Source organism: Sapajus apella, unplaced genomic scaffold, assembly GCF_009761245.1.
Source record: "Sapajus apella isolate SASKATOON/1434 unplaced genomic scaffold, GSC_monkey_1.0 scaffold3, whole genome shotgun sequence".
In the NCBI taxonomy this organism is placed as follows: Eukaryota; Metazoa; Chordata; class Mammalia; order Primates; family Cebidae; genus Sapajus; species Sapajus apella.
The window spans coordinates 53,224,870-53,246,585 of NW_022436943.1; the positions used below are offsets into that span (position 1 = coordinate 53,224,870).

At 44.7% G+C, this 21,716-nt stretch overlaps 1 protein-coding gene across 30 annotated transcripts in view; it reads right to left on the bottom strand.

Annotated features, from left to right (window-relative positions):
- The window catches only part of CYRIB (CYFIP related Rac1 interactor B), a 170,890-nt gene that overhangs the window by 116,979 nt on the left and 32,195 nt on the right, over nucleotides 1–21,716 (bottom strand). For 24 of the 30 annotated variants that reach the window (XM_032253644.1, XM_032253430.1, XM_032253660.1 and 21 more), the window contains exon 2: nucleotides 7,687–7,739. The exons of the other annotated variants lie outside the window; for them this stretch is intronic. The gene's annotated coding sequence lies outside the window, so the exon portion shown is untranslated. The remainder of the gene's footprint in view (nucleotides 1–7,686; nucleotides 7,740–21,716) is intronic. 30 annotated transcript variants of the gene reach the window in all.

Below are 21,716 nucleotides of genomic sequence, written 5' to 3' on the forward strand. Positions count from 1 at the left end.
CTTACTGAATTTATTTCCAAATGATCAAAGGAAAGGGGCAGAGAGAAAGCCTCTGGCTCCATAACACATTTCCTGATGGGCTAGAAATGTGACTGATTGCAGAAAACAACAATAACAACAATAAAAGTACCTCTGGGAACATCTATTTTGAGAAGAAAGGTCCTAAAGGGCACTCTTTTTAAGTGAACAGAAGCTGGTGTATCTTAGACCATTGATGATGCATACTCAACGGGAAAGTTGTAAAGATAAAGTAATTCAGAAAAGGAGGACATCGCAGGACTAATTCTCCTGGCTTTTGCTGTTTCTAAACACATCAGCAATTTATGTGGTCCAGAAACACAAGCTACAGCTTTCCAGAACAAAGAATCTGACAGTGGGAAAAATTAGTACTGACTGAATACTTCCACGTGGTCTCAAGAGAGGTGCCAGGGACTAGTGTAAGGAGAAAGGCTTGAGATGCCTCCCAGATAACTCAGATTTCTATGAAGCAGCTGGGTTACTCCTGTTTCCAAAATACCTTGCAGGCTGCCATGGAATGTCCCTTCCTCTACCTGCATGCCACAGGTCTTTGCACAACAAAGGTACCACCCCTCTTGTTGAAAATGGGATTATGGGCCAAGTACAGTGGCTCACACCTGTCATCCCAGCACTTTGGGAGGCCAAGTCAGGAGGATCGCTTGAGCCCAAGAGTTCAAGACCAGCCTGGGCAAGACAGTGAGACCCCTATCTTTACAAAATGAAAAAACTTAGCCAGGCGTGGTGGCGCATGTCTGTAGTCCCAGCTACTCAGGAGGCTGTGATGGTAGGATCACTTGAGCCTGGGAGGTCGAGGCTGCAGTGGTCCGTGATCATGCCACTGCACTTCAGCCTGGGTGATCAAGCAAAAGCCTGTCTCCAAAGAAATAAAGAAAAAGAAAAAGAAAAGGAGATGATCATTTATTACACATTTACTGGGCAGCTCTGTAGTCCAGGTATCAGCAGGCAATGGAGAGAACTCCAGTGTTATGGATGTGTAAGGACACATCCTCACATCCTGACCTGTGTGATCTATCTTACCTGTGAGCAGATAACACAGGTAATTGCCTGGTGCTTGTCAAATGCTCAATAAATATGGGTTTCCCATGGGGGATATGCAACCCCCCCAGGAGACCTGCTAAATCTTCTCTAAACATTCAAAGAAATATAAAAGGACATATAGCAGGATATCTCCCACCCACCCAAGACCCACAATCCCCTAAGCTTTTCCAAGAAGTATACAGAATTCCCCCAGACACTGTGTGTGTGTGTGTGTGTGTGTGTGTGTGTGTGTGTGTGTGTGTGTCCTTCCAGCAATCGCTTAGGCATAATCAAGCATGAGTATGTGTGTGGGTGGGTGTGTATAAACACTTATACCCCCTTCTTGTTTTCCTGTACCTGGCAGCATATCACATATATGTTCCTGCGTATTGCTTTTTTCTTAAACTTAAGAATGTACCCTGAAAATCATTCCTTCTTAGCAGATATGACCTACTATTTTAAACACTGGCGGAGCAATCTACTGTAAGAATATATATTCAATCAATTCCTTATTTTTCATTTTTTTGGGTCTTGTTTGTTTTTTAAGACAGAATCTTGCTCTTGTCACCCAGGCTGGAGTGCAGTGGCGCAGTCTCGGCTCACTGCAGCTGCTGCCCCCCGGGTTCAAGCTAGTCTCCTGCCTCGGCCTCCCGAGTAACTGGGATTACAGGCACAGATCACCACACTGGCTAATTTTGTATTTTTTGGTAGAGACACAATTTCTACCATATTGGTCAGGCTGGTCTCTAACTCCTGACCTAAGTGATCCGCCTGCCTCAGCTTCCCAAAGGGCTGAGACTATAGGTGTGAGCCACCATGCCCAGCATAAATCAATTCCTTATTGACATACATTAAGTTGCTTCCACGGTCTATTACTAGCAATGCTGCAATGAATATATATTACATGCATCTTCACACACATGTATTACTATAGGAAAGACAGAATTTATAAGATAAAATCCTTGAGGCGGGATTGCAGGGTCAGAGGTGTGTGCACTTAAAATGGTAGACAGTGCCAAATAGTCCTCCGAAGAGGTTGTACTAATTCTCACTCTCAGCAGTAGTAGAATGAGAATGCCATTTTCTCCAACCACATTCACAAAAGGTTGCTTTGTTTTTAAATACAAAAGAAGAAAGGCAGAGCTCGACTCTTGCTCCATTGCCTCTTCTTGCCCCTGTGATATCATACATGACATTACTGCTTCCTAAAAATTCCACCCCTGGATGCACAGCCCAGAGATCAGAGTTTAAAACAGGCTGAATATGGTGGCTCATGCCTGTAATCCTAGCACTTTGGGAGGCCAGGGCAGGAGGATCACTTGAGTCCAGGAATTCAAGACCAGCCTCTATACAAAATAAATTTTACTTTCTTTTTAAATTTTTATTTATTTTATTTTTAATTTTTTTTGAGACAGAGCCTCACTCCATGGCCCAGGATGGAGTGCAGAGGAGCGATCCTGGCTCACTGCCACCTGGGCTCAAGCAATCCTCCCACCTCACGATCCCAGGCAGCTGGGACTACAGGTGCATACCACCACACCCAGCTAATTTTTATATTTTTTGTAGAGACAGGGTTTTGCCATGTTGCCCAGGCTGGTCTCGAACTCCTGAGCTCAACTGATCCTCCCACCTTGGCCTCTCATGCTGGGATTGCAGGCATAAGCCAAGCCCAGACAAAAATAAATTTTAAAAATATTAGCAATGAGTGTTTTTTTTAAATTAGTGCAGTGACCCATAATTGCTTCACTGCACCCAAGCCTGGGTGACAGTGAGGCCCTATCTTAACAATAAAAATAACAACAATGAACAGTTTAAAATAAAATGAATGCCAAAGGCAGTGGTGTTCTGGAGGTGGCTATACTGACTCAAGAGTCCTGACAGTGTTGACCTCTTCCAAACTCTGTGTTCAGTGGCATCATGTTGGTGGAATTGGTCATGATGGAAGTATTTACACCATAAAAATCAGCAAATACTACAAATTAGGGCTTCTTTTCTTTTCTTTCTTCCTTTTCTTTTCTTCTTAACTCACTGTAAACATTTACCAGCACAGCAATGTAGACTACAGTGAAAACTGAGGGTGTAGTAGCCTCCTTTGAATATTTTGCCCTTGATGTCCTGGTCACAAATTCTTGGAACCTAAGGATTGGAAGATGTCTGAAAGGACATCTAATCCTTATGTCTTCTAATACTGCCTCTCCCTTAGTCCCTCTATGTAGACATAAGCAGTACCATTGATACTTTTTTACCATTAATTCATATACCCATCTCTTAATCACTTAGTGCCTACTCTTGGTGATTTCCCATAGTGTAATATTTGCAAACACAGACTCAAGGCCAAATCCTAGCTCTATCATTTGCCAGCTATGTGACCATGAGCTAGTGGCTTAAACTGCTTTTTAGTTTCTTTGGCTATAACATTTAGATGATCATAATAATGCCTCCTCATAATTTTGTTCTAAGGAGTAAATGAGTTAATGCAAATAAAGTACACAGAACAATGGCACGTACTATGCACTTAACAAATTTTAACCATTTCTGCCTTCCAGTTCATTAATTCTCTCTTTAGCTCTGTCAAATCTGTTATTTAACTCTTTTGTTGGATTTTAATGATTTTTTTCTTTCAATTTGGCTGCTCTTCAAGTCAACCTATTCTTTTTCTACCTTTCTTCACATTTTTTTATTATCTTTAGTTCTTAATCATTTTATTTCTTTTTGCTTGTGAACCCAAATGAAGACATCTTAATCATTTTAAATATACCATTCTTATACAGGTATTGATCGACACTACCACCTATGCAACTTACGACCATTCGACTTTACAACCATAATCGCTAGCCACGACTGCTCCGCGTCTGGCAGCACAAACATTGCCCAGCTGGGCGTACGACAGTGCGGACCAGCTTCCGGCAGCACTACCATCTCCGCGTGCATATAGCCTACTCAACTTACGACCAAATCATGTTACGACCAGTCTGCGGTCCCAACCGTGGTCGTAAGTCGAGCCCTAGCTGTAGTCTCTTTTAAACAGTTTTATTATTTCCAACTTGGAGTGGTTTTTCATTGTGAATTCGTCTTCGGAGGTCATTGTCTCTGTGGGAGTGCTGTTAGGTATGGGTTGTTGAAATATGCCTTTGGAATGATTTTGTGTTTGTAGTAAAGGTTTTCATGGTACTACACCAGTTTTTATGTTAATTTTTTCAGGTTGAAAGGTCTCATATCTCATAGATAACGCAAATACAGATTCCACAACCACATAAGGTATAGTCCCACGTGTTTAAGTTCTCGCTCGTCACTTTTTTTCCAGTCAAGACCAGCTTCCTCTCTATTTCTCCAGGCACTGAAGTTTTTCTAGACCCTTTTCATGAAAAAGTCAGACCTTCAAGGCTCCAGGGCACTCAATTCCACCTTGAGCCCAGGCCTTCTTCCTAAAGCCACTGTGGCATTAAAACCTTGGCCACCAGGCTCTACAGCTTCTGTGCAAAAGCCCCAGGAGTAGTCATGGCTTCAGTTCACATGCCACCATTTAGCTTAAATTTATCCTCTTTTTTTTTGAGGTGGAATCTCACTCTGTAGCCCAGGCTGGGGTGCAGTGGTGTAATCTCTGCTCACTGCAACCTTCCCCTCCCAGTTTCAGGCAATTCTCCTGCCTCAGTCTCCAAAGTAGCTGGGATTATAGGCACGTGCCACCACACCTGACTAATTTTTGTATTTTTAGTAGAGACAGGGTTTCGCCATGTTAGCCAGGCTGGTTGTAAACTCCTGACCTCAAGTGATCTACCTGCCTCAGCCTCCCAAAGTGCTGGGATTACAGGCATCAGCCACTGTGCCCAGTCTATCCTCATTTTTGACATTTACAGATGTCTCTTTCTTCAGTGCTCCCTAGATAAAATTCTTATATTTCCGTCAACTCTGTGTTCATACCAGGAAGGACTCACACAAATCAGCTTAGTCCACCACGTTGCCAGAAGTATTCCAGGTCACTAAATCTAATAAAACCACTTATCCACAGTTGAGTTCTGCCCAAATTAAAATTGTATCTACTCAAGGGTTAGCTTCTAAATCCAGCATGTGATATGAAAATTGAAAGGAGCCAAAATTCCCCTTGAAAATCCCACAATAAGGTCTCAGGTTGGAGACAAACCATCTTTCATGAAGTCCAACACAGACAGTCTTTCCTTCAGCACTGGATTTGACTTTGTAGGTTGAGCACCATATGTAATAGCTGGCTTGGATTTAGGGGCCATGTTGTGTGAGAATTAAAATCCATAAATATGAGAAACATACTTGGTGGCACAAGATGCTCACATTCTAAAAAGCCAAGGGAACAAAGACCAACAGACGGAACAGCAGATCCATGTCTGCCATTCACACCTGCTCCGAGAGAGACGCCCATTGGGTGGAATGACAGGATCACCCACGCTATTTAAAGTGGTGTTTTTATCCTTTTGTTCTGTTTTTGCTGCGCAAGTATATTTGGATACAAATAAGGTAGAAGCAAGAATCTATGATGACAGACATCAGAATAGTGCTTATCTCTGGGGCAATACTAAGTGCAAAGGGACATGGGGGAACTTTCTAGAAATATTGTATATCCTGATTTTGGTGGTGGTTACATAGGTGTAACATATTAAAATTTCACCAAGCTGTACGATTAAAATTTGTGTATTTTACAGCATGTAAGATAGCTTGATCAAAATACAAGTTAAAAGCATACCTAAGAGGGGTAGGGTGTAGTGGCTCATGCCTGTAATCCCAGCACTTTGGGAAGCCAAGGTGGGCATATCACCTGGGGTCGGGAGTTTGAGACCAGCCTGACCAACATGGAGAAGCCTCATCTCTACTAAAAATACAAAATTAGCCAGGCGTGGTGGCACATGCCTGTAATCCCAGCTACTCAGGAGGCTGAGGCAAGAGAATCACTTGAACCTGGGAGGCAGAGGTTGCAGTGAGCTGAGATCGCGCCATTGCACTCCAGCGTGGGCAACAAGAGCAAAACTCCATCTCAAAAAAAAAAAAAAAAAAACAGCATGCCTAAGTAGAGAGGGCTGCACAGGATTTTGCCAAAAGTTCCCATCCTATGGTTAAGCCTCACCAGTGAGGATAGTAGGGAGTCTAGAAAACCTGGGGAGGAAAGAGGCAGAAAAGGGAAGTGTGCTGTCACAGAGAGAGGGCACCCAGGCTCCAAGAGGTGATGGTTTTCCATGAAGGGCCTTATAGGGTTGACAAGACAACACTGGTTAAGAGTATTGACTTTCAGTCCAAGCTTGGATGGGAATACAAGCTCTATCCCTTACCAACAGAGTGACCCTCAGTAAGTTACTTGTCTTCCTTCAACTGTAACTTTGTGGGGGCTTATGTGAAGCTTAAACAAGTTAAAAAGCTCTGGCCAGGCGCAGTGGCTCACGCCTGTAATCCCAGCACTTTGGGATGCCAAGGTGGGTGGATCACGAGGTCAGGAGTTCAAGGCCAGCCTGGCTAAGATGGTGAAACCCCGTCTCTACTAAAAATACAAAAATTAGCCAGGTGTGGTGGCACGTGCCTGTAATCCCAGCTACTCAGGGAGGCTGAGGCAGAGAATTGCTTGAACTCGGGAGGCAGAGGTTGCAGTGAGCCAAGATTGCACCACTGCACTACAGCATGGGCGACAGAGCAAGAATCCATCTCAAGAAAACAAAACAAAAACAAAAGCTCTTAGCCATAGGGTCTGCATATAGTAAATATTCAATAAGTATTAGCTATTATTGTCATTACTCATGAGAGAAGGTTGGAAATGCCTCCTTCCCTCCAAAATTATAGTTCTTATTTATTTATTTTATTCATTTATTTTTTTTGAGACAGAGTCTTGCTCTGTCACCCAGGCTGGAGGGTAGTGGCCTGATCTTGGCTCACTGCAACCTCTGCCTCCTGGGTTCAAGTGAGTGTGCCTGGCTAATTTTTGTATTTTTAGTAGAGATGGGGTTTCACCATGTCGGCCAGGGTGGTCTTGAACTCCTGACCTCAAGTGATCTACCCACCTCAGCCTCCCAAAGTGTTGGGATTACAGGTGTGAGCCACCACTCCTGGCCTATAGCTCTTATTTAAACTAACAATTTGACCTGAAAACTTTGTAGGCTGATGGAGTGAGTGAATATTCATCGAGTAAATGAAGGGATGTATATGTATTCTGATTTCAACAGAGGTAGAAGGTTCTTATTTCTATGCAACTAAAATCCATCTTGTAGCCATTACCATCACTTTAATATTGCCTCACAAGAAGTGTGGTTAAGAGTGCTGGCTCGGGCAGGGCGCGGTGGCTCACACCTCTAATCCCAGCACTTTGGGAGGCTGAGGCAGGTGCATCACGAGGTCAGGAGATGAAGACCATCCTGGCCAACACGGTGAAACCCCGTCTCTGCTAAAAATACAAAAAAAATTAGCTGGGTGTGGTGGTGCATGCCTGTAGTCCCAGCTACCAGGAGGCTGAGGCAGGAGAGTGCTTGAATCCAGGAGGCGGAGATTGCAGTGAGCCGAGATCGTGCCACTGCGCTACAGCCTGGGCAACAGTGCGAGGCTCTGTCTCAAAAAAAAAAAAAAAAAGAGTGCTGGCTCTGAAGCCGATGGCTACGGTCAAATTCCAGCTCTGTTACTTACCAGCTGGGTAACCTTGAACGAGTTAATCAAATTCCAGGCCTCAGTTTCTTCTCCTGTAAAAGAGTTATAGCAAGGATTAAGCAAGTTACAATAATTCTCAGTACAAAGAAAGCCCCCAGTAAATCCTTGCTATTATTTTTTTCCCATAGTAGAGGCACAGTTTGGGAATAACAACTCCAAATAGCATTTGTTTGTCTGTTTTTTAAGACACAGCCTTGCTCCGTTACCTAGGCTGGAGTACAGTGGCACAATCACGGCTCACTGCAACCTCCACCTCCTAGGTTCAAGCGAGCATGCCTGGCTAATTTTTGTATTTTTAGTAGAGATGGGGTTTCACCATGTTGGCCAGGCTGGTTTCAAACTCTTGACCTCAAGTGATCTGCCACTCTCAGCCTCCCAAAGTGTTGGATTACAGGCGTGAGCCAGTAATCCAACACACCTGGCCCCAGATAGCATTTGTACAGACCATTATATCACTGAATTGTTTTGCAAACAGTTTTCTCGTTTAATGCTCAAAATTGTCTGCTGTATTACAAATAGAGATTCAGGGAAGTTGAGTAATTTGCTGAGGGTTGCACAGCAAGTAAAGAACAAAGACCTAAACCAAACTCCTATGACTGAAGGACAGTTTGGCTGGACCGTGTTGTCCTAGGAGCATATATGGTGGGCCAGGGCTACCCATAGAGATTTAGTATAAAGGATTTGGGGACCCTGGGCTGCAGCAGCAGGTCTTGGTCCCAGCAAGATGTTCGGTTCAACTTGGGATTGAAATGGTCTTAGTCATGCTGTCCCCTGAATCACTTCCTGTTTTAGGTTTCTACTTTGCAGAGAAAGAAACACAAACAGGTACATTACACCAGCCTTGTCACCCTCCAAAATCTCTTACAGCAACAAAAGCTGATGAAAAAAGAGAATTTTCATCAAACCAAAGTTAAACAACATCCCATTTTAATGCATTCGCCCCCAGTTAGTGTGAAGATCAGAGCAGAGTCTGCAGTGTCTAGACGCTCTTACTATTGAATGGGAGAGCAACAGAATGACTTTTTCTCTGGCCTTTATTCCGATTAAATCTTTAGCTGCCTTAGTGTTTTCTTTTGCTTTTCATTGGGTGCTGAAACTACCGGAAGCCACTTAACCAGCCTTGTTTTATTCACAAAAGGTTTAGGGGCCATGTCTAATTGTCCAGAGAGAATGCTATCTGCTGATAATTTCAGCCACTTCTGCTGCTTTTGCAGCTCTTTCTGTTTGCCAGAACAGGTTTTCTTTCTGTTGTTCTTCTTGTTGTGGCATGAGTGTGGTTTAACATTCCCTTTTAAATAATAATCACAGAATGGCTCAGTGGCCAAGGAGAGGATTTAAGAACCATCTAGGTCAGACAGTGCAGCTCACCAATAATCTCAGCATTTTAGGAGGCTGAGGCGGGAGGATCGCTTGAGCCCAGTAATTTAGGGAGCTCTCGTCTCTACAAACAACTTTAAAATTAGCTGGGTGTGGTGGCACATGCCTACAGTCCCATTACTTGGCAGGCTGAGACAGGAGGATTGTTTGAGCCCAGGAGGTCGAGGCTGCAGTGAGCCATGATATGCACGCACTGAGCTCCAGCCTGGGTAACAGAGCAACCCTGTCTCCAAACAAAACAAAAAAAAGAACCATCTAAGCATACTGCATACTCACAAACTACGTTGTCAATGTACACGCATACCACATACACACAGACTCCATGTATAACACACATTCATTCCCAGTACACACACCACACATACACCATACACACATCTCGTGCACACACCCCACACACATACACCATACACACACATCCCAGGAACACACCTCATACACATGCACACATCACACACACCCACACACCACCCCCATCACTCAGACACACACCCAGAACACCCAGGGCACAGAGAGTGACTCTGATAGAAGTAACGTGGGCCTCTAAACAAGAGTGACTTCTTTTCATTTCCAAGCTATGGGCAAAAAGCCTGGACGTCAGCTCTAGAAACCAGATCTCGCCTCCTCTTCAGCCTCATACCATGGATCTCATCCCTTCTCAGTCTTTCCCAGCATCTGATTTTGGGCAAGTCACTTCACTTCTGTCATAAAGTGAGGACAACCATTCACTCAATAGCTACTGAACATCTATTGTGTGCCAAGCATTGTGGCCATGGAGATAATTCCATTAATCAAACGGTCCCAGCCACCCAGGAGCTCTCCAAGATTAGGGTAGCAACTCCAGGCAGATGAATGCTCTGAAGGAAAGCAGATGAGGCAATCCCTGAAAAGGGTATTTAATTAACTCAGCAGGGGATGGAAAGTGATGGATAATGGAAGAAGGTCTTCCCCAAGAAGGTGATATTGAAGCTGAGAAGATAAAGTTAAGTAGAATTGGCCAGAGGCAGGAAGGGATCCAAGCAGAGCTCTCAGCACATGCAAAGGCCCGCAGGTTGGACTACTGGTCCACCCAGTTAAGCCCAAGAGGTGGAAGAGGGATAGGCCTGAATATGTCAGGGATGGGCTTGCCAGGATAACCTGCCGGGGCCAGGTGCCCTCCTGAGGTCCCTCCCAGCCCTCAACGCAGATTCTATCGTCTTCTGAGAGCCTGGGTCCTCTCTTTCCCTGACAGCTTGTCACTGGCATGCTGAAGTCGGCTTCAGAGGACAAGGGGAGTCCCAACCACCTCACGTGGGCTCCACTCCCTCCTCTTTCTTCTCCCCTCGGTAGTGACCAGACAGTGACTCAAGGAAGGGAGCTGTCCTCTATTTGTCATTTAGTTCTTTAAAAGATACTTGCCTATAGTCTCCGCTACTCTAGAGGCTGAGATAGGAGGATCACTTGAGCCTTGGAGTTCAAATCCAGCCTGGGCAACATAGTGAAACCCTGTCTCTATAAAAATAAAAATTAAAAAACACCCAGGGCTCCTATACCTAACTGGCCTTCTAACCAACTCCCTCCTTTCTCCCATCCAGTCTCTGACCTAGCTGAGAAATGCTGGATTTCTCTGTGTCCTTATCTGTCTTCTCCAAGACACTTTAAGCTTTAAGCTACCTGAGGACTCATGCCAGTTTTGGTCATCCTAGTATCCCCTGCACATGGTACTATGCCTGATGTCCAGAAGATCCCCCAAATCCAGACAGAACCAAACCAATTTCCCCTCCCTGCCAATGAGCACTGCCCAGAGCCCTCCCGCAGGGCTGCCTGTCTGAGGCCAAGGCTGGAGACCCAGAATCAAGCTAACTCAACACTCCTCCCTGAGCCCTCTCTAGAAGACTCCACCCCATGAATCCCAATCTGAAAGCTGACAGCTATGTTAGTGTAATTCCCTCATTTTATCAATGAAGAACCTCAGGCCCAAAAGAATGGTATGACTTGCCCAAGGTCTCTCAACAAATGTGATATAAAGGTTTTTTAAATTATTTATTTATTTATTTTTAATTTTTTTTTTTTTCTGAGTTGGAGTCTCGCTCTGTTACCCAGGCTGGAGTGCAACGGTGCGGTCTCGGCTCACTGCAACCTCTGCCTCCCAAGTTCAAGCAATTCTCCTGCCTCAGACTCCCAAGTAGCTGGGACTACAGGCAGGTGTCACCATGCCTGGCTAATTTTTTGTATTTTCAGTAGAGACATAGTTTCACCGTGTTAGCCAGGATGGTCTCGATCTCCTGCCCTTGTGATCTGACTGCCTTGGCCTTCCAAAGTGCTGGGCTTACAGGCGTGAGCCATTTGTGCCTGGCCAATACAAAATTTTTTTAAAGGAGCAAAACATCACTTAAATGGAAACCTATCTATCACCCCTACCAAAAACACTGCTTATTTTAAGCGGAAAACCCTTGATGTTGGCAAGTCAAATGGAAGCTTTCCTTCTCTGACCGATTTCACCACACTGACTTCTGAGATGCTCTAGGCAGCACTAATCCCACTGAAGCAAATCTATTTACAAAGATGACCAGGAATTGTTTTAGGGACTGGATATGTTTTTGATTATGGATCATTTTTAAAGTTAAGTCTCTATTATGTGATCTAAGGCTACAATAATTTTTTTTTTTATATAATTAAGCCTCCTAAACCACTGAGTTCCTTCCTGGTTTTTAAAAATGTTTTGCTATTTTAAAATGTTTTGCCATTAAACAAGTTTACCAGAAGTCAAAAAAAAAAAAAAACAAAACCACAGATGATCTTTTTTTAATTTGAAACAGGGTCTCACTTTGTGGCCCAGGCTAGAGTGCAGTGGCGCAAACACGGCTCACTGTAGCCTCAACCTCCTGGGTTCTAAGTGATACTCCTGCCTCAGTCCCCAAAATAGCTGGGACCACAGGCACATGCCACCATACCCAGCTATTTTTTTTTTTTTAATTTCTTGTAGAGACAGAGTTTCACCATATTGCCCAGGCTGGTCTTGAACTCCTGACCTCAAGCAATCCACCCACCTCAGCCTCCCAAAGTGCTGGGATTACAGGCGTGAGCCACTCACCCAGAACAGATGATTTTTTTATTTTTTATTTATTTATTTATTTTTTAAAGATGGGGTTTCACCATGTTGGCCAGGCTGGTCTTGAACTCCCTACCTCAGGTGATCTGCCCGCCTTGGCCTCCAAAGTGCTTGGATTACAGGCTTGAGCCACTATGCCCTGCTGGAACAGATGATTTTTAAAGAAGATATTTCTACTCATAATCCCTCCACCAAAAGAAATACTCCTTACAATCCTGTGTCCTCTTAAACTCTTATCCACAGATCTGTACTCTGGACATATATTTCATTAAAACACATTACCTTTAGTATAGAAAATTGTTAGTTTCCTTTTTTCTTAAAAAAAAAAAAAGACAAAAACTATTAGGCAAGTCACTGGCATCATGTTTCTGATAAATGCCAGAGCAAAACCCAGGCTACAAATTAAGAGCACCTGGAAATTTTGGGTTTGCAACTTTTAAAGCAACGTTTTCTAACCTGCTTCATTCCATTATTCTGACACTTGACACATCCCACTTAATAGGAAACAAAGGAAAACAGGTGTTTTTGCTTATTCCACCTGGCATAGTATGCTCTACTGCTGATGTTTGCAACAGTTGCTTATTGCTGTATTTTTCCTGCAAGTGAAATGACATCTCTGGTTTGGTCAGAGTTTAAAAATACTGCTGCCGGTCCCCGCCCTGCATAATTAAACAGACTCTCTGGGGATGGACCCCACACTATATTGCTCCAAAGCTCCCCAGGTGATTTTCATGTGCAGTTAGGAGTGAGAAGCACTAGGCTAAGATAACTCATTAGTCAAAGGAAGCCCATGGGAAATCTTATCTGGAAATGAAGAACTCTAGTAATTAAATAAAATAGCAGATGTAAAAGTCCCTAGCAGTGTCTGTTACCCAGAATAAATGTTAATTAAACAAAAAATGATAATTTAAATAATTACTCCTTCCCCTCAGTGGATTCATCTTGTTATTTTATTGGCTTGTTTATCACTTGCTTTTTCCTTTACCATGATTCATTCTATTCCTGTTAATAAAATTATAAACTTATACCCATAATCCTGTTCACTTACAAGAGCTCTGCAATATTTCTAACAGCCCTAATTGCTTCATTTAATAAAACTTGCCCCCAGAACAGTGGCTAACATATAGTAAATATGCAATAAACATTAGTATTTATGATAATAATGGATATTCAGAATTATTTTAATTCAGAAGTCATGAGCGTTTTTCTAAACTAGATTGAATTTATTTCATACTATTAGGAGCAGTTCATAATGTAAAAAATTATTAGGGCAATGTTTAACAAACTTATGAAAATAGACCTTTAAGTAAAGCAATTCTTTTGTATAATTTCATGGGAAAAAAACTAAATGCAGTCATTACACAGGTAAACTTATCTATCTCCCCATTCCAGGGGAACCTGCTCAGCTGTTCCCGTAGCTATCTAGAGAAGCTAATAGTTGTAAGTGGTATTTAATTCCAACTTCTTCCTATGGCTGCCTCTCTGAGCGTGAATTTGGAAGGTCATTCTTAATGTTTACCCTTCAGTTCTGAGAAGCCAAACATTTGTTTGAAAAAAAGAAATGGAATTTCTAAATCAAAACAAAGAAGTTTCTTTGCGTTTGGTTTCTTTCTTTTTTTTTTTTTTTTTGAGATGAAGTCTGGCTGTGTCACCCAGGCTGCAGTGCAGTGGTGCAATCTTGGCTCACTGCAACCTCCACCTCCCAGGTTCAAGAGATCCTCCTACCTCAGCCTCCAAAGTAGCTGGGATTACAGGCATGCACCACCACCACCAGCTAATTTTTGTATTTTTAGTAGAGATGGGATTCACCATGTTGGCCAGGCTGGTCTCAAACTCCTGACCTCTAGTGATCCAACGGCCTCAGCCTCCCAAAGTGCTGGGATTACAGGCGTGAGACACTTCACCCAGCCAGAGCAAAGAGGTTTTATTAAGGCTATTTCCAAATGTCTTGCCTTGCTGATACACGCTGCCCCAGCCATCTTTTCCCAGGATGTGCCAGGCATAGAAGGCTTCTAGCAGGTATGCGGGAAGTTGGGCATGTTCAGCTCAAGATTCACACTCGCTCCCGGTAGACCTCCCTATGGCTCACACATGAACTCTGCTATGCCTCACTTATGCCTAAGGCCATCAAGCTCCCCAAGTTTGCCATTTCATGTTTTAAATAAACTGGACTCGACACCCAGCTGAAAATAATGATGTGCACGTCTCTGCATGTAAATGTCAATTATAAAGTAAAAAATGATCACACACGGGCCAATTCCCATCCTATACCATTTGGTATTATAACCTAATATTTGTCCTCATTCTTTCAATGAGATCATGTGGGAAGTAGAAAAGTTCCTCTTTAACGTTTCTTTCTTGTTAAAGAATAAATGTGCTAATAACTCTTTGTTAAGCCCTATTCCATGTAGCTGTTAAACATGCCATGCTTACAGACATGTAGTATATTCTATGTCCTTGTACTTTCACCAAGATATCTGTGCTCATAGGCATGTCCCAGCTCACAGCCTATGCCCCTTACCTGTTGAGAAAAGTTTTAAGTTATTTATATTACCCAATCGGATTTTAGTTTAAATTATGGCCAGACACTGTGGCTCACTCCTGTAATCCCAGCACTTTGGGAGGCCACGGCGGGCGGATCACGAGGTCAAGAGATGGAGACCATCCTGGCCAACACGGTAAAACCCCGTCTCTACTAAAAATACAAAAATTAGCTGGGCTTGGTGGCGTGTGCCTGTAGTCCCAGCTACTCGGGAGGCTGAGGCAGGAGAACTGCTTGAACCTGGGAGGCGGAGGTTGCAGTGAGCCAAGTGCGTGCCACTGCACTCCAGCCTGGTGCCTGGCGACAGAGTGAGACTCTCTGTTTCAAAAAAACAAAAAGAAAAAAAATATGAGGTCTGGCTCCAGCCAATGGAGATCAGACACAGCAGTAAGAACAACCCCAAATGTGTAAGGGATAAATATGTCTGCTTTTCCTTTGTTCGCTGTACTCTTACGGCAAGACGGCTAGCAAGAGTGCCCTTCCTGCAGTCCAGGGAGTAAAAATTGCTTGCTGAGAGATCCTTTGTCTCAGTGTTGATTTTTCTTTGCAGCACGGAGCATCTGTTTCCAACAGATCATAAGCACCTTGAGAGTGGACATCTTCTACTTGCAGTAGAAGTAATCATTTTGTTTATTTATTTATTTTTATTAGAGTCTTGCTCTGTTACCTAGGCTGGAGTGCAGTGACACCAGCATATCTCACTGTGGCCTCAAACTCCGGGGCACAAGGGTCCTCCTGTCTTTAGCTCCCAAGTAACTGGGGTGCTACTCAGGAGTACAGGGTTGTGCCACTGTGTCTGAATAATTTTTTTATTTTATGTAGAGATGAGGTCTTGCTATGTGCCCAGGTCAATTTCCAACTCCTGGTCTTAACAATCCGCCCACCTAGGCTTCCCAAAGCCACCGTGGACCACCGTGCCCAGTCTAACTTTAGTTTTTATCCTCTTAATTGCCTATAGTGTGTTATATAGCTAGACAATCAGATTACCTGAATAATCAAACTTCTCTTTCTTACATTTTCATTAAATATTCGTCCAGCCAAGCACTAAATGACGACTGTGAGATGGTTGTGGGGCAGGCTTCACACAAGTGATTCCAATTTGTCTTGGTTGATTTGAGCTTGTTAGAAAAACCGCAGTGTCTGAAACCTCCACTGTCACAGATCTAGGAGAGGATCCCTAGAGACCCGAGCCTCTCACTGTGGGCAGCATCCCCCCGGGCATGGTCCAGGATCATACAGAACAAAAGATGCACCTGGAAAATGAACGCATTTGGAGGAATCCTCCCTCATATTGGAGTTTTCTAAAGGATCCCTTCATCCATTCAGAACAGGTTCTCTATAGCTCTGTCAATGTGTTATTATTTCCCAAGTATACAGTCCAGAAAAGATGCTAATACATTGGGGCTGGGGGAATTGTTTTAAAACATATTCCCAGGTGTTTAATTTCCTATTCATAACTAGTGCTAGCTAGTTAAGTGCATGTATACACACACACACACACACACACACACACACACATACCTTTTAAAAAATACATCAATATTGGCCGGTGCAGTGGCTCACGCCTCTACTCCCATCACTTCGGGAGGCCGAGCCAGGCAGATCACTTGAGGCCAGGAGTTCGAGACCAGCCTGGCCAACATAGCAAAACCATATGTCAACTAAAAACACCAAAAAATTAGCTGGGCCTGGTGGTGTGCGCCTGTAATCCCAGCTACTAGGGAGGCCGAGGCAGCAGAATCACTTGAGCCCAGCAGGCAGAAGCTGCAGTGGGCAGAGACAGCGCCACTGCACTCCGGCCTAGGTAACAGAGCAGGACTCTGCCTCAAAATAAATAGTAATATATCAATGTTTTACAATCCTCATACCAGGAAAATACAAAGTACTTCTGATTTTCAATGCATGTTTACCACCAAGATGCAAATCCCATACACATTTTGGGATTCTTTGGAGATAACACTACTGATTCTTGGGTCTACCCCAAGTTTATAAACATTCTCTGGCTTGGATTTTCTGTCAATAGCAGCTAAGGTTAATTTCAACATATTGCTATGCTAACATATGAAGGAGAACAGCACTTAGAGTATACCTTTTGCCCAGAACTGGGGTCCAAGATCTGGGGATATCCTGCTATAATACTGAGCAGTTCTGTTTCAAAGACAATAAACAGCAGGAGGGTCTATTAATTACCATTTCCCAGACAGCCATGGGGGCTCAAGCCTGTAATCTCAGCACTTTGGGAGGCCGAGGAAGGTGGATCACCTGAGGTCAGGAGTTTGAGACCAGCCTGGCCAACATGGTGAAACCCTGTCTCTATTAAAAATGTACACACACAAATTATCCAGGTGTGGTGGTGGGTAGCTGTAATCCCAGCTATTTGGGAGGCTGAGGCAGGAGAATCCCTTGAAGCTGGGAGGTGGAGGCTGCAGTGAGCCGAGATTGTGCCATTGCACTCCAGCCTGGGCAAAAAAAAGCGAGACTGTCTCAACAAAATAAAATAATTATCATTTCCCTTTAAATTCATTCTCTCCTGGAAATATGAACCATTTTCCAGATTAAATTCTGATGCATGATAAAAATAAAAACACAGTCTTTACATTTGCCTACCATTCTCCTAGTATAGGCCGATCGCAGCTTACAACATACATCATTTTTCCACAGTATCATGATCTATTGCTTACATAGTTAAAATAGTTTTCAGTGGGCCAGGGAAGGAGGTGCAGTGAGCCAAGATTACACCACTGCACTCCAGCCTGGGCAACAGAGCAAGACTCCATCTCAAAAAATAAAAAATTGTTTTTAATGATGCTGTAGTACAGGTATTGATCGACTTACGACCTATGCAATTTACGACCATTCGACTTTACGACCACAATCACTAGCCACGACTGCTCCACGTCTGGCAGCACAAACGTTGCCCAGCTGGGCGTACGACAGTGCTACGGCAGCACTACCATCTCCGCGTGCATATAGCCTACTCAACTTACGACCAAGTCGTGTTACGACTGGTCTGTCGGAACCAATCATGGTCGTAAGTCGAGCACTAGCTGTACTTGCAGCTCTATTTCCACGTGATAAATCTGCCTTCAAGAAATCTCATTTTGGGGTGGGGAGGACAGCTACATAGTGTGGTTGGCGCCTAACATGTTGATAAATGTTCAAAAGAAGTCTTCTGAGGCTTTAAGCCAATCATGTTTAAACCAATAACATTAATTATTCCTGTGTACTTTAATACGCAGTCTTGTTTTTCAAGAAGTCCAGTTCACACACCATTGACTTAATAAACACTATGGGCTGGGTGCGGTGGCTCACGCCTGTAATCCCAGGTACTCGGGAGGTTGAGGCAGGAGAATCACATGAACCCGGGAGGCAGAGTTTGCAGTGGGCCAAGATCTCGCCACTGCACTTCAGCCTGGGCCACAGAACAAGACTCTGTCTCAAAAACAAACAAAAGCCATAATATGAGGCCAGCAACTGTGGCTCCTGCCTGTAATCCCAGCACTTTGGGAGGCCAAGGCGAGTGGATTGCTTGAGCTCAGGAGTTCAAGACCAGCCTGGGCAACATAATGAAATCCCATCTCCACCAAAAATATAAAAAATTAGCTGGTCATGGTGGTGCACACCTGTGGTTCCAGCTATGTGGGAGGCTAAGGTGGGAGGATGGCTTGAGCCTGAGAGGTGGAGGTTGCAGTGAGCCAAGATGATACCTCTGCACTCCAGCCTGTGTAACAGAGACCATCTCAAAAAAAAAACAACACACACACACACACACACACACACACGACAAACAACAAAACAACATAATATGAAGTTGGGAAGGAGATAGATGAGGAATGAAATGAACTATTGTGTAGTGAAAAGCCAGATCCCAATATCATCTCAGTTAAACTGAGAGGTAGAGTGAGCTCGCCCACGCACACACCTTTTTTTTTTTTGAGACAGGGTCTGGCTCTGTTGCCCAGGCTGGAGCACAATGGTGCAATCTCAGCTCACTGAAACCTCCACCTTCTGGGCTCAGGACATCCTCCCACCTCAGCCTTCAGAATGGCTGGAACTACAGGCACATGCCACCATGCCCTGCTAATTTGTTTATTTGTTTTTTGGTAAAGATGGGGTTTCGCCATGTTGGCCGGCTGGTATTGAACTCCTGGACTCAAAAGATTTGCCAACCTCAGCCTCCCAAAGTGCTGGGATTACAGGTGTGAGCCATTGTGCCTGGCCCCAGTCCCACCCTTTTTTAAGTGGAGACATAAACAGAAGCTCACTAATAGATGAGAAGAGAAAAATGATGTTTCTGAAACAAGGGAGAACTGATTATCAAATCCTTCCCTAGTGTAAGGATGTATCTCTTTTAAAGGTATGTCACTATTTACTTGAAAATGTGACATTTGCAGAGATCGAGAGTATTATTTCTGGGTATCTGGTCTAATTTCCTGAATTTATAGGCGAGAAAATCTAAAGTCTGCAAGAAAAAAAACATGCCTGGGGCCTGACCATAGGATCACAGCAGAGCAGGACCAGGACCAAGCTTCCCGACTTAGCTTCCTCCCAGTCCCAAAGCTCTTCACCTGGTGAACTGCTTCCCAGGCTTCGGGTCTCAGTTCAGGGAGCCTGCTGTCCAGATGGGTGCCCCTGCTGGCCCACCCGACCCCTGTCCCCGTCCCTCAGAGCACTCTTCACACTATAGGTGAAGGACATCATCATCTACTATCTAGTTTCCCGGCTGAATTAAGAGTAACTCGAGCAAGCATTCCTCTTTGTGCCCTGGTATTGAGTGCAGTAATGACATCCACATGGATACTGTGTGTAGTGAACAGAGTGACCAACTTGTCCCCATTGGCCAGGGAATTTCCCAGCTTTAGCAATGCAAGTCCCAAGTCCTGGGAAATACCCCAACCAGGATGGCTGGTCACTGGTAGCAGACATTAACAGAATCAGACAGCCTGATCACACTTCCCCCTTCTCTAACCAACCTCCAACACCCAGGCCAGGCCCCAGAGCCCCATCTGTGCCATGCGGTCCCTCCAGCTCAGCCCTGACCAATAGAACCTTCTGCCTCGATGAAGATGACTTTTGTCTGTACTAATGGCTTCGCTCTAGCCACATGTGGTTACTGAGCACTTGAACTCTGGCTACTGTGACTGAGGAACTGAATTTGTCATTTTAATTTATTTTAATTAACTGAGACATAAATAGCCCCACGTGGTTAGTGGCAACTCTGTTGGATAGTTTAATTCTGGTTTTCCATTCGTGGAATTAGTGTGCCATCACTGCACACAGGGATGAACTTTGAAGTCAGACAGACCTCAATCCAAATCCTGGCTCATTTACTAACAGCACTTCTTAGGGAATCTTGTTTCTTCATCTGTAATCCCCACAAACTCACTTTGCAACAATGTATGGAAAGTGAAGTGACTGGCCCATAGCAGAGCCTCAAGAAATAGGACTTCTCTAGAAGCAACTAAACCAAATATATGTAAAAATGTGAGAAAAATTTGATTCTGAACCAAAAAAGTAAATGCATGAGCATCATTTCCAGCATGTCTCTAAAACCCTTGTCTGCTTTTAATTCTCATTCTAAACTGTCACGGCTGTCCAGCTGGGCTCACCACATCTTAATTTGTGTCCCTAGGCCTGCAGTTGGCTGTCACCAAGCCACTTCAGAAGGTATGGCAGTCAACACAGTCTAGCTACAAACATGCATGTCCAACTCTCCAAAATGGATACGTTAAATTTGTGCAATTTTTCATATATGAATTATACCTTAGTAGAGCTGTTTTAAAAAACAAACAAACCAAAAAAAAAAAAAAAAAAACCCTTGGGAGTGGCTCATGACTGTAATCCCAGCATTTTGGGAGGCAGAGGAGAGAGCATCATTTGAGCCCAGGAGCTCCAGACCAGCCTGGGCAACACAGCAAGACCCTGTCTCTTAATGTATAAATAAAAAATAAAATAAATATCCTTCTAAATTTAGAAAAATGTTTTTAAGAAGCCACCATGGGGAGGCAGGCACTGGGTGGGGATTAGTGGCAGGTCACCCAGAGTGTGGTCACTCAGACAGCCCCGGCGGCGGCAGGAAGAGATGGGGCATCCTGGCCAGTTCCAGAGCAGGGACGAGGCAGCGCTCACGTGCGCTCTGCGCCAGCCACAGGGATGCGGGGACCATGGGAACGCAGAGATGCGGAGACACGAGGGGACCGCCCCGGAGCACGTCCTGGGCATCGCGGGCCCCGCGCGACCTACAGAGGACACCACCCACTCCCTCCCGCGAGGCGCTGCGCAGTAAAGCCGATCTTCTCCGGGGCCCCTCCCAGGCCCTAATGAATACATCCCCTTGGCAGGAACCGGCAGCAGGTCCTAGGAGAAGCCAACCGCCGATCGGAATCACCGGGGAGCTTTTTAACAATACTGTTCCCCAGAATTGGGGATGAGGATTTATAGACGGCTCCCAGGTGACAGTGCTGCACAGCTGGGGCCTCCTGTTTTTCCCCTGAATGCCTGAGGAGGTGATCCTGCTGAGCCGCCCGGGCGGGAGCACCGCCCACCAGCAGAGAGAAGCACTATTTAGGGCTGTGGCAAGAAGTACTATCCTTAAAAGTCCCCTGCCTCTTTCTGGGACAACAGTCAGAGGGCTGCAGGGCCCTGAAGCCAGACACGAGACACACACAAGCTGCTTCCCTCTCCTTGCAGAAGGCTAAGCACCTTCCGGTTGTCCAGGACCTCCCGATCCAGTGTCTCCCGGGCGGTGCTGGCAGGGACGCCCTCTTCCTCATCCCCTAAGCATCCAGGTGCGGGAGCTCTAATCCATGCACCTGGCACTAGGAATCCCACAGTCGCTGCTGTTACTGTGGCTGCTACCCTCATCTCACTGAGAAAGAAGCCGGCTCAGAGAGATGGGATGAGTCACCCAAAGCCACATGATGCTGGGGGCAGGGCTGGCACGGGAACTCTGGGCTCCAGGGCTCATTCTCCTCCCTGTGCCCCAGGATGTGGCTGCTG